The following is a 13,022-nucleotide window of genomic DNA, read 5'->3' on the forward strand; positions in this document are numbered from 1 at the left end:
AGGTTATGGGTTTTGCATGGTTCAAAGGGCATTGATCGTGGGAACTGTAATTATGCCATAATGGCCCTATGTGTACACCTTAATATGAAATAAACAGTAACATGTTTCTCAAGGGTTTGAATATAGAACATAACATCTGGACGAAACGACATGGGCAATACACAATTGAAATTCACTTTGTCAGATGAGGGTCATAGTGCATGTGTTACATGTATAAACGCTGTAGACACACATGGGCATCAGCGACGCAAAATTACATGGATATGTATGGAGAGAGGCTGGATTGTATGTATGTATGTATGTATGTATGTATGTATGTATGTATGGATGGATGGATGGATGGATGGATGGATGGATGGATGGATGTATGTATGTATGTATGTATGTATGTATGTCTGACGGACTCTCTCATATGATTACATATAGCATGAAACAAACACTTATAAATTGTATCTTGAATTTTCATGCTTAATCAATGTTCAGACAACTTACTATTTTTGGAGTACACATTCCACGAGAGAGAGAGAGAGAGAGAGAGAGAGAGAGAGAGAGAGGGAGAGAGAGGGAGAGAGAGGGAGAGAGGGAGAGGGAGGGAGAGAGAGGAGAGAGAGAGAGAGAGAGAGAGAGAGAGAGAGAGAGAGAGAGAGAGAGAGAGAGAGAGAGAGAGAGAGAGAGAGAGAGAGAGAGAGAGAGAGAGAGAGAGAGAGAGAGAGAGAGAGAGAGAGAGAGAGAGAGAGAGAGAGAGAGAGAGAGAGAGAGAGAGAGAGAGAGAGAGAGAGAGAGACTTAATCCAGGGAATCAAGCGTACATTCACTACCATTCACGACTGAATTGGCGACTAGCACAGAAATGTATTAATGGCAATACCAGTAGAGGTAAAAGGAATGCGGCAGAAAGGAAATAGCTCGTGATATTCAATTTTCCGCTATGCTGAATTCTTACAAATAAAAGATAAAGAGATGTATGTTGACAACACTGTCACACGCAGCAGACTATAGTAGACCTGATAAGCTGTAGTTATTCCCAGTTCACTGACAATGTTGACTGTTTCAGTTTACATGAGCTTCATTCATATCATTTGAACATATGAAATGATGCCGTGTGGAATGCAGATCGGTAGTATTTCGTGGTTGTCAATACTACGAGGTCATTTACCCAGCAATACATCTTTCTTCCCTTTTATATCATTATATGTGAGTCATTTTTGCTACAGAATGCAAGTCGTTAACGCGTACTATCATGCGGAAATGATACAAATAGTAATAGTTTTGGACAGATAAATGATATTAAGAAACACCCAACTTATGCAAAGGAACACTAAGATATTTAAACTTTGTAGTCAAAACCAAAATTAAATCCCCTACTGTAGCCATTTATATATTGTATATATTAGATATATATAACATTTCCTGCTTGTGATGAAATAACCTTTCTAGATATCATGAAACCGAGTTGATGAATTTCTGTTTGAAGATCTCTTTGGATATTTAAATATTGTTAAGGCCTAATAAACAAATTGTGTGGTTCCAATTACGCTCAATTCTAGAATAGATGGGGTGGGTAGATTTTTTATTTTATTTTCATTATATTTTTTTTCTGTGTGAGTGGCTAGTTCAGATTTTCCATTGTTTTCCAAATGGTCTCTGTGTTGTTTATTTCTTCCCATCAGATGTACAGCCATTACAGATTGTCTTTTTAAATTGATGTCAGTTTCCGCATCCACTATTTCTAGTGAGACTTAACAATTTTTGTGATTTTATTTTTCTTCTTCTCGAATATGTAAAAAATGTTTAGGGTCAGCATTGAAAAGCTTGGTGGGGGTCGGGTAACCCGAACCAAACAATTTTTTTAGGCCTAAGAGATTATATTGGGGTTTTTTGTTGCATGGTGATCCAACTACATTGTGGATTGTATTATCTTGTCGTGCTAACGAAGTCTATCTACGTTCAATGTATGGTTAAATCAGGATCCTGTTCATTGCATTTTCCAGCAACGTTTCCGAAAAAAATGGTTGTATCAAACTGACCCTTCTAAAAATGTTGCTCTTGTAGTTGCTGTCAGAGACACGCTAATATACATGACAATACCTACAACGCCTGCAACTTTGAAAATGTGAACAGTTTGGGATATTCCTTCTATAGTTGTCGAGTATAGATTTGATAGGGACTTTTTATTATCACATATGTATCACAGATTACTTTCGGCGGTACGCGCGCATACTAGTGGTATTTGCACAGCATGCGGCATGGCAATACCAAAAACGTTCATTGCATACGTGCAAATGATATGCAAAATAGGCCGCACTTGTTCGTTCTACCCGAAAGCATGCGCATTCTGCCATTTTGACGGAAATTTGTTGTTTTGGTATGTGGGTACTGAGGGGTATTTGCAGTCGTGCTTGCAGTGACTCCTGCCGCACCTTCACGAGCGTAGCGAGTGAAAGTACTGCCACAGAGAACCCACAAGCACTCATGCAGATATCCCTAGTATGCCACAGTTGCACTCACGCGTCATGAGGTTTTTTCATATTCTCTATTTCCCTCATGCTAAAAATAAACACCGCTTTGATGATTGTCTGTCCTAACATCGATTAAGAAGCACGTCAATATTTGTTTAAGCTTGTAGAAAATCGCCATTTTGAATTACAGTTGAGAAGGTACTTTCTTGATGACGCGTACGTTAAACACAAATACAATGATTTTTAATACCATCCAATATGATTGACGTGTTATACGGTTGACATCCTTGTCGGAGATAAAATTCATACTGAGCTTGAGGCCACTTAAGGATTCTGTCAGAGTTTTGCAACCAATCCAATTAACGTAAATTTGGCCAATCATGAATGCAATCTTCTCCCTACTGAAGCCATCTCTTTAGTTAGTAACCAATCATAAATAGATCAATATTAAGTTCACACAAATATATGTACGAAATGTTGGTAACTGTTCAAGGTAATGTTGTATAAGCTGATAAAAATGTGTGAGATGTAGGAATATGATAAACAATTTAAGTGTACACAGTTTGCTTTAGTACTTATTTGTGATTCGTCATTCTTTCCAAAACCTCTTCTATACCAATTTCCCACAGACTTTAAAGTGGCCATATGGATGAGGATTGGGAAATTTATTTTGGATTTTTTGGTTTATAAAACAAATTTATCATGGCTTCCTACTTTAAAAATCAATGTGAAACGATACTGACGAAGTTTGTGTTTGTAACTCAATACATTTCATAAAAACTAAAAAACAATGTGTAAAAAGTTTGTTATTATACGTACAATAACAAACATTTTATACATTTATTAATCTTTTGTGATTGAGTTACAAACAAGGACTTATCATATATTGTTTACATTGATTTTTCAAGTAGAAAGCCATAATGAAATACTCAATCCTCATCCCGGTGGCCACTTTATGAACTAAAAATGTGCACAGACATACAGTAAAAACAGTAAAACTGTAGGAAGTGTCTGACCCTGTTTTTTCTCCAGCCAGTTCTCTTTAAATTCGTATGTAACCGTGTCTTCTTTAACTGCATATTCGTCCGTACTTTGTTTGTCGCCAATGGCAAGTGCTTGCAAATCAACCTGAACAGTTATAACTGCGAGCAATAACAATCTTAAAATCTTATCTCTTACAATACTATAGAGTTTGCTTGTTTGCTATCAAGTAGATACCCATCAGATTTATTGCCACTGTCTACATGTGGCACTTCTAGCAACGTCTTATTCCGTCAAGGGAATACGTGTCTCTGTGTTAGTAATTGGATTACGACTCGTAACTCACTTTTAGTAACAATCCTAATTCAGTTGTAAATAATAACACATACACGAAGGAATTTGTCGTCAGACAGTTATGTGAACTTTGACCTCTCTGTCCTTCAGATCTGTGGAGAAGATATAGTAAAATTTAAGTACCATTTTTCAGAAATTTGTTAAATACACAGAAATCGATACAGCTTTTTATGGAGTATAGGCTTTTACGTTATCACAAGAGAGCTATGGAAATACATCTCAAATAAATCGTGTGATCTATTCTAACAATTACCTGGCAGTCAAGCGGATGGAGTTTGAAGGTGCCAAAGTTTAACACGATGAAGCAGGATTATGAGTTAATAAATTGAAAGACAGACACATTTTGAACACGCATAGTTAAGGTTGGCGTTGCATTACCATGTCAGTAGGGGTTATTCACAGCGATATGATGCAGGAGAAATGTTCCACTTGAAAACACACAATGCCAGACGTAAGGATTACAAACCTCACAGCAATCTGGGTTCGATGACACTTCAGTTATCAATTACGTTCACCTCGGTGAACACGTGCTGTAATGTCTTCTGATGTAAGATGTCCACTTTAAACTCACTAGGGGTATTGCTGAATTATTTAGCAACAGAGTTGGAATTCGAAAACGAAATCAACGGATACTTCAGTCCACCATTATCAGGCTTTTCAGCTAAGAGTGCTTCAAAATCTCCATTTGGAATTATTACTTTATCAAGATATTGTGGTTATAGTTTGTATATTACATTTTGTGTTTCAAGATTTGTACCATACCACGTAGTGGTAGTGTTTTGATTGATTGATTGATTGATTGATTGATTGATTGATTGATTGATTGATTGATTGATTGATTGATTGATTGATTGATTGATTGATTGATTGATTGATTGATTGATTGATTGATTGATTGATTGATTGATTGATTGATTGATTGATTGATTGATTGATTGATTGATTGATTGGTTGGTTGGTTGGTTGGTTAATTGGTCGGTCGGTCGGTCGGTTGGTTAGTTGGGTGGGTGGGTGGGTGGGTGGATGGATGAAGGAGTGAGTGAGTGAGTGAGTGAGTGAGTGAGTGAGTGAGTGAGTGAGTGAGTGAGTGAGTGAGTGAGTGAGTGAGTGAGTGAGTGAGTGAGTGACTGACTGACTGACTGACTGACTGACTGACTGACTGACTGACTGACTGACTGACTGACTGACTGACTGACTGACTGACTGACTGACTGACTGGTTGGTTGATTGATTGATTGATTGATTGATTGATTGATTGATTGATTGATTGATTGATTGATTGATTGATTGATTGATTGATTGATTGATTGATTGATTGATCGATTTCAAATTTTAGCAGATAGTCCTTTTCTGCTAATGTTAAATTTAACGTGTATTCAACTAAACCCCCGTTCGTTACTTTCATTGCTATGCTGTACAAGAAGAATGCCAACTAAACGTATTATCTAAGTGAATAACTAGCCAGGTTAAACATCAATAGAAGGGAATTAGATGTACTGAGCTGGAGTTCTAGCAAAGAAAATTTAGGTTCCTGTTTTGTTTGTAAAAATATGAGTAAACCAACAGAAATTCTGATAGTAAAAGCACCTCTGATAAAATAGTCAATAATGTAATCTAACAGAAAAGGCCACGATGTGGCTTATTAGATACATTTAAACGTTGTGAATCCTGAAAAACAAATCAAATTTTCCAGTATTGATTGATGCTGGATACACTGATAATTAAGAAAATGGATAAAGTTGTACAGACCTTGTGTTCTGTTTACTCAAAGATATCCTACTATACTTAATTATAGACCTGACTCTACAAATGTAAAAGGAACTCTGATTCAATTGGAAAATGCAGTAATTGCTTCTATTGACGATGGGTTTTAGGCGAATGACATCAAATGTAATATAGAGTCCCTATATTGGAAAGGGGAATTGGTAATACTGATTCTGAATTGAGCTAATAGAACAACATTCATCGGGACATATATTTCGGTAACTATTTATAGCCCAAGACAGTATTGTGGAAGAATGTTCAAGTTGTTGTATGAGAACGGTTTAAAGACTGGCGGTGTCTTTAGCATGCATGGCATAAACGTTAGCCCTTCTCATCACATTGTCTTGATACTGTTACAATATCATTTCCTCTAGTATTACGAGAAAGGGTAACCTGTTCTTCAGCATAATAAATTGAATTATCCTTTACATCGGTATTCATTAACCTAGCAAATAGAGTCAAATGAGTTGAAAGTGAATGTTTATCACTGACCAAACATTGATTGTAGCAATTGGCGTCTCCATACTAAGTGAATACGTTCAATGCCTAGTTTGAACATGTTCTATTCTCAGACCTTCTAATGTATAGGAATATAAAAACACCTTTAAATAGCTGCATTTGACACTTCTGTGGTTTGCCTTATAATCAACAACACTGGTTTTCACTCAGTCATTTATTATTTCTCTAATATGCAATATATACAAGAAATTAAATTACACTACATTAGAATACATTACATTACATTACATTACATTACATTACATTACATTACGTGCCATGCCATTACATAATATTACATAAAATGACCTGACATGTCATGACATTAATTACATTACATGACATTAATTACATTACATTGCATTACATTAATTACAATTGTATTACATTACAGTAATTACAATTGTATTACATTACATTACATTACATTACTTACAATTACATTACATTACATTACATTACATTACATTTCATTACATACTCACTAATGGAAGCATATGATTGGTCCGAAGCGTCTTATACACGTCTGTAGATGTCAAGCATTATATTATGGTTCAATGATAAACACTGACTTGTAACTTTATAAAGGTGTTTGTTTATTGATGATGTATATGTGATAATTGGTCTTCGAGATCATAAAGTGTATTATAGACTATCAATTACATATTACACCGAGAAATATAGTAACATGTACATGTACTGTTAGATTTGCAATTTGTGAAATGTTACAATTGTAGGTGATGTTTAGTTATTTCATGGAGGTTAGCACCGGCAATAAATAACAAAAGTAAATGGTTCTGTGTTATTTTATGGCCATCTTGGTCAGACTAGAATCTGAAATCTATAGATGTCATTACTATTTCAATCAAGGCAGGCAAACAGACATTTTAAAAAGACTTGACAGTTCTGCCTACATACATACTTACTTACTTACTTACTTACTTACTTACTTACAATTAATCAATCAATCAATATATCATTCATGTACATTAATCCCCCAATTTACAGATACAAAAACAAAGGTACACGAATGCATGCACAGAAAGACAGACAGACAGACAGACAGACAGACAGACAGACAGACACACACACACACACACACATACATACATACATACATACATACATACACAGTTCTGATCCAACATTACTTTTAAATTATTGCAATCAAACTGCATCGTCTATAGATCTTGAACAAGGAGAAAAGATAAAAGGTTCAATTAATGTTCAGAGAAGTGCACAGATGTAGACTAGTTGCTAATCGCGAAGAGTTGCCCATTGAATTATACACACTGTATGTCACAATCTAAAACATAACTATTCAATTCCACAGATGATTTACTCATTGTTGGGATTCGTCTTTCTGTCGAAGGAAATCATTTGTATTTTAACTTAGAAGTCATATACATAGTTGTCAATTATTGAAGATGTATAGTGGAAAATGCATTAATGTCACAGGGGTGTTCTGTAGGTACACGTCGTCGTTGCCAATTGTAATAACTCGTCCTATTCATGTACAAACAAGATTACGAAATACGACTCACAAAGGCGCAATTAATTTGGAGACATACTAAACTTGATTTATTGCATGTTTGATTATATTATAGAAAGTTGTTAATCTAAAACAGAGCGTCATCTAGCGTGACGTAAATCTTACTAAACATTGCTACATTCTATCGTCTGTAGCGACAAATAGGATACTGACATTGCTAACATGTATCGTCTGGTGCGACTAATCTTTCCCTGACATTGCTGCAGTTTATCGTCTGGCGTGACAAACAAGTTACTGACACTCTAGATTTTGTTTGTGCTAGTTACCTTTTGAATGACCCACACTCCTGAAGAGATTAAAAGTAACAATTGTACATAAAAAGTTTGGATAAAATTTATCAATTTTAGTACATTTTTTTTTCTGGCAGTATGACGGTTTGCTTCATGTTGCATAATTTCTATAATATATGTGGAACATTTGTGGTTCTATAAATCAGTTTGACTTTGCAAGTTTCATAAAATGAAGAATTGTTTCCTAACGTTTAAAGCTCCTATGTCCAAAAAAGGGAAATATTTGGTTCCTTTTTGTATACAATGATTAGTTTTAAATATACCCACACAGAAAGGATTCAAAAAATATCTGGGGGCAATAATCCAAACTTGTAGGGCCAACAGAACATATAACGATCGAAAGTGTAGTGACCATTACATAATCAGCAATATGGCGTCTCAGTCTGTCTTGATCGTTGCATTCAGATGTATATAAGCATAAATCTAGGATGGCAGTTTATGCATAATAGTTAATTATGTAAATTTATTCAAAGTATTACACAAGCACTTCTGAAATGGCCACACAGCGAAAATGAACACAAGTCCGAATGGAGCGACATATTCATGTTTTTGAAGATTTTCAAACGACATGAACGCTTGACTAGTATCGAGTGCACAAGTCCAATGCAAAAAATGAATAAAATCAAATGTATGTATATGTATTACAGGTAACCACAAATATGTTAATGTAAAATTGCCTTCTTAGAGTGCCACAACCTGGATTTGTAATTTTTTTATTTTTACTATATAATATCAAGCTATATGGCGTGGACATATTTCAACATGTATAGTTTGTCTGCAGTCCTATAATGCCAATGACGATTTCAGGGTGCATGCTATTTTCAAGCCATTCATACAGTTTACCTAAATGTGACGTTGCAACTCTCGCGTTACTAAGCTTACAGGTCAGAGGTCGTCCGTTAGTACGTATGACCGGATGAAGTACTTGTTGTTTTATTACCAATATTGGCAAATTCAACGCATCGCATCGCGATTACCACGTAAGCTAGCTGTCACCCCTCCCAAGGTCGGACTATCACAATGAATTGACTAATTTGCATAATGCCCGAATTCACTTGAGTGGGAAACCACTTTCGTAAATCATATAAATTGGGGTTAGAAACAAGGTTTTGTTTGAGAGTCCCTAGTTTAACTATTTACTTGCAGAGTGGCCCTTATGCACGCATGCGTATATCGGAGAACTGCGCCATGTCTTTAAAATGAATACAATAATAGGCAATACGTCATAGGAAACTAGAAGAATGCAGAAATAGCCCAAAGACCTGCTATATTCTTCTGTGACGACATACTTGCTGTCAGTGTGGCGAATACATATACCGTTATTAGTGAGATATATATCTGTTTTATCTCGCTGCGGGTACTGTTGAGATTAATTACACACAGCGTCAGACTGAAGATTGCTGCATGCAGTGTATACTAAGGAGACTTAAAACCTAGGGGTTCTTTATAACAATTAAGCTGTTATTTATTATTCACTGTAGACTTCTTCTAAAAGTTCAAGCAAACATAAAAGAGTAAGTGTCTTGCTTATTAATGATGCAATGTATCTGCTGCCTAGCTACTAAACAATCAAACAGGACTACCTTGTCTCAATCGTCTCATATATTGGCATTAGATAAACCACTCATTCTGACTCACATTAGTTAAATTGTGGTTGACTCTATATATCATACAATACCACTGCTTGTGTGCAAAGTTATCTCGTCATACATACTACTATGGAAACCAAGCTATAGGCAAACTGAGGAGCGAGATCAATAGTACAATCACAGACAATGTAGTGTCCGTGGTTCAATGTAGTAATAAGAGAATTCTTTTAGACCATTTTAGTTCTTATCCGACAAAAATGAATTTCAAATGGATTATGTTTTGTGCCCCTAAGTACAATATTTCTAATTAAAATGTCAAATCGAGAAATGGAAGAATGTTCGCTATGATATGACCATCTTTCAGTATATGATGATCATCTTAACTGAATATTCGCACTTTTTAAAAATGTTGTTATTGTTGTTGTTGTTGTTGTTATTGTTGTAAGCCTTTTACAATCATCATTGAAGAGCTAAAAAAAGAGCATTTTTACTCACTACATTGTGGCTTTTTATTCATAGTACTAAATATTACTACATACTGATTGTACTCTCTGAAATAATTATCAGTTTTGGCCAAATTAGTTGGGACAGGGGTGTCTGAGGCCTGTATAAAGAATTTGATTTTTTTATCCTACATTGGGCTATTGAGCACGCCCCTAAAACCATTGTTGTTGCATAAGGTAGTTACCTTAGTAGGAGATAGTCTTGGTTATGTGGATATAATCACCATGTAATCAAGATAGTGCTATCACTTAGGTTGAATTTTGATTGTGAAGCCACGTGGGAAGAATCGGAGACACCACCCTACTGTGAGTGTATTTAATATTAACGTTCATTGATAGCTTACGTCAAAATGTTGCAATGATAATCTCAGTTCCAGTCTATCTTAGTTTGTCTATAGTTTGATTTCAATATTGGTAATTGTAACTAGGGAATGCATGGCCGACGTAGCTTTATTAATAAATAATATCGGCCAATATTAGTAATAGTGAAGTTACCTTATTGAACTCTCGTTTTTGAAGCGAATAAGTTAGCTACATAGTCGCTTCAAAAACTAGATTCCAATAAGGTAACTTAGCTATTACTAATATAACAAATATAGTCAAGTATCAATTTCTATTATACTATCAGTCAGTATGTTTCAAATTTGTTATATATAACACGGATTTGATTAATATTCACATATGGCTTAAATGAATTAGATAAATGAGTAAGCATTTCCCCATTTTGTATGAGAAAAGCGGATCTCAAGATCTATTCCCTCCCCAAGGGAGTTTTTAGTTAGTGATTTACGAATATCACTAATGAATGAGAGCATTAATTTGAATCACGAATGGTGATTTATTTCGTGGTTTGTATATAAAGGATAAAGTATGATATCCTGTTGCGTACACAGATGGAAAGTAGTGAGCTTAACCCTAACTATATAAGCCTTGCCCTACCCAGCCCTAACCACATTGAAACTAGTAGTACACAATTACCCACAATTGTTGCACTGGGGTTTGATATGGCTAGATCCTTGTTTTAATAACATACAGTAAAATACTATGGAGTTTATTTACGAAAGGTCATACTGAACGCTTTAATTGACTTTTTTGAAAGTGAACATAATAATTACGAAAAAACTAAATTCCATAGAAGCTATTCCCATATAAATCACCATTAAGTGCTATAACTAATATCCTTTAATTCAACACCTCCCCCACCCCCCAATAAATATCTTTAAAGTTCGTGTATCACTTCGCGAGGTTATCGACAAAAAATAAATTGAGTACGTGCAATGTTGATGAAGAGATAACATAACCGTTTTTGAATAGATTAAACCACATGGACAAGTTCGACACTACTTATTCACTTCAAATCATAATCTTTCACATTTATGACAAGCAGTGTGAATTGTACAATCTGAATAGAAATGACTGAAAACCGTTAACGTGGGCGCTTGACCCTTATTGCTGAAATGATGTACTTTTACAGTCCATTGCACACTTACGAATTCAATGACCTCGTGTCTGAGCACTCAATAAAACGCAATATATTTCATGTATGATTTTATCGTTTGGTTGATATGACTGCCACATAGTATTTTAATCAGTTTTATCACGATACTACATTTAGATACATTAGAAACAAATTTCACATCTACAAACACGTGTACTTCACTTCATATTATACCACAAGCCAAGTTATTGGCTTTGAACAGAAAATATGGATTCTATACTCTGGTCGTTCTACGTCACACAACAACTTGTGACTACGCCATTGGTATTGTGGTGCTCGAAATATGAATCAAAGCGTTTCATTCTTTCTCTCTATTTTTCATAAATTATGCTTGTGCAGGTATTATTTCCCAATGTTTTACTTCAGCCAGCAGGAAAACATTCGTTTGTCACTACTCGTCTAGCTACTCGTAGTAACAAGGTCTCCTTGTAGGACTTGGCACCTTGGGATAATGAAGAAAAATAGTGGGGGGAAGTATCTGAATATCTTGCACCTCAGTATATATATATATATATATATATATATATATATATATATATATATATATATATATATATATATATATATATATCATTGTGTGTATGTGTGTATGTGTGTGTATGTGTGTGTGTAACTTCATATGATTCAATATCTGTTTCTTCTCTTTTTTATATCATACCGTTTCCCACACCATCCATTTTATATTCTATTACTTTAGGTATGTAAAGTAAAGGACTTACGATTCTGTTAAAGGGGCACAAGCTGACTGTAAAAAAAAATAGGATTTATTTGTATCTGCATTTTAAATCGTACTCACAGTATACTACTCACTAACGTATACTTAGCCACCATTTTGCAATTGACTGAATCAAAACCTGGTACCAAGCTATATAAACGATCCGATGACGCAATTGATTATACTAATTGAAAAATGAACAGGAACTCCCTGCAATGTAATCAACAGTTCCAATAATTAATACCAGAACACACAGTTTAATGTCATAGATGCATGCAGCGCAATTAACATTATACTAGAATAGGTCTATCGAAGTTTTTATAAATTTTTTCCCCTTGAGTCAGAATCTTATAAACTCAGTTTGTGCCACTTTAATATAGAATAGATATTATCATTTCATTATCATAAATAATTTTGATTGGGTTGAAAAGAGTCGTAATATGTAACATTTAACATTTTCAGCTTTTTTTTATTGCATTTGATATATGACGCAGTAAATGTAACAGGCTTCATATTTAATAATTGACTACTATGACAATGTGTAGTCGTTATACTGATGTCACTTTTGTTGCCGAGCAAATTTAAAACACGGGTAATATAAAAACCATTGCAACAATTTCACTTTACAAGACAGGTCTACAATCGCCTCGTGTCACCAACATAAAAACTTGATAGACTTGCTATATACGGCAACTGTAAAACTGACTTCTACTTCGAATATTATATATTTTGAAATAATTTTTTTCAGAATGTTTTATGATAAATCATAAAACTGTGAAAGACTCGTTATATAAGTAGAACTGTGGCCCCTACTTCTAAT

Source organism: Glandiceps talaboti, chromosome 9, assembly GCF_964340395.1.
Source record: "Glandiceps talaboti chromosome 9, keGlaTala1.1, whole genome shotgun sequence".
In the NCBI taxonomy this organism is placed as follows: Eukaryota; Metazoa; Hemichordata; class Enteropneusta; family Spengelidae; genus Glandiceps; species Glandiceps talaboti.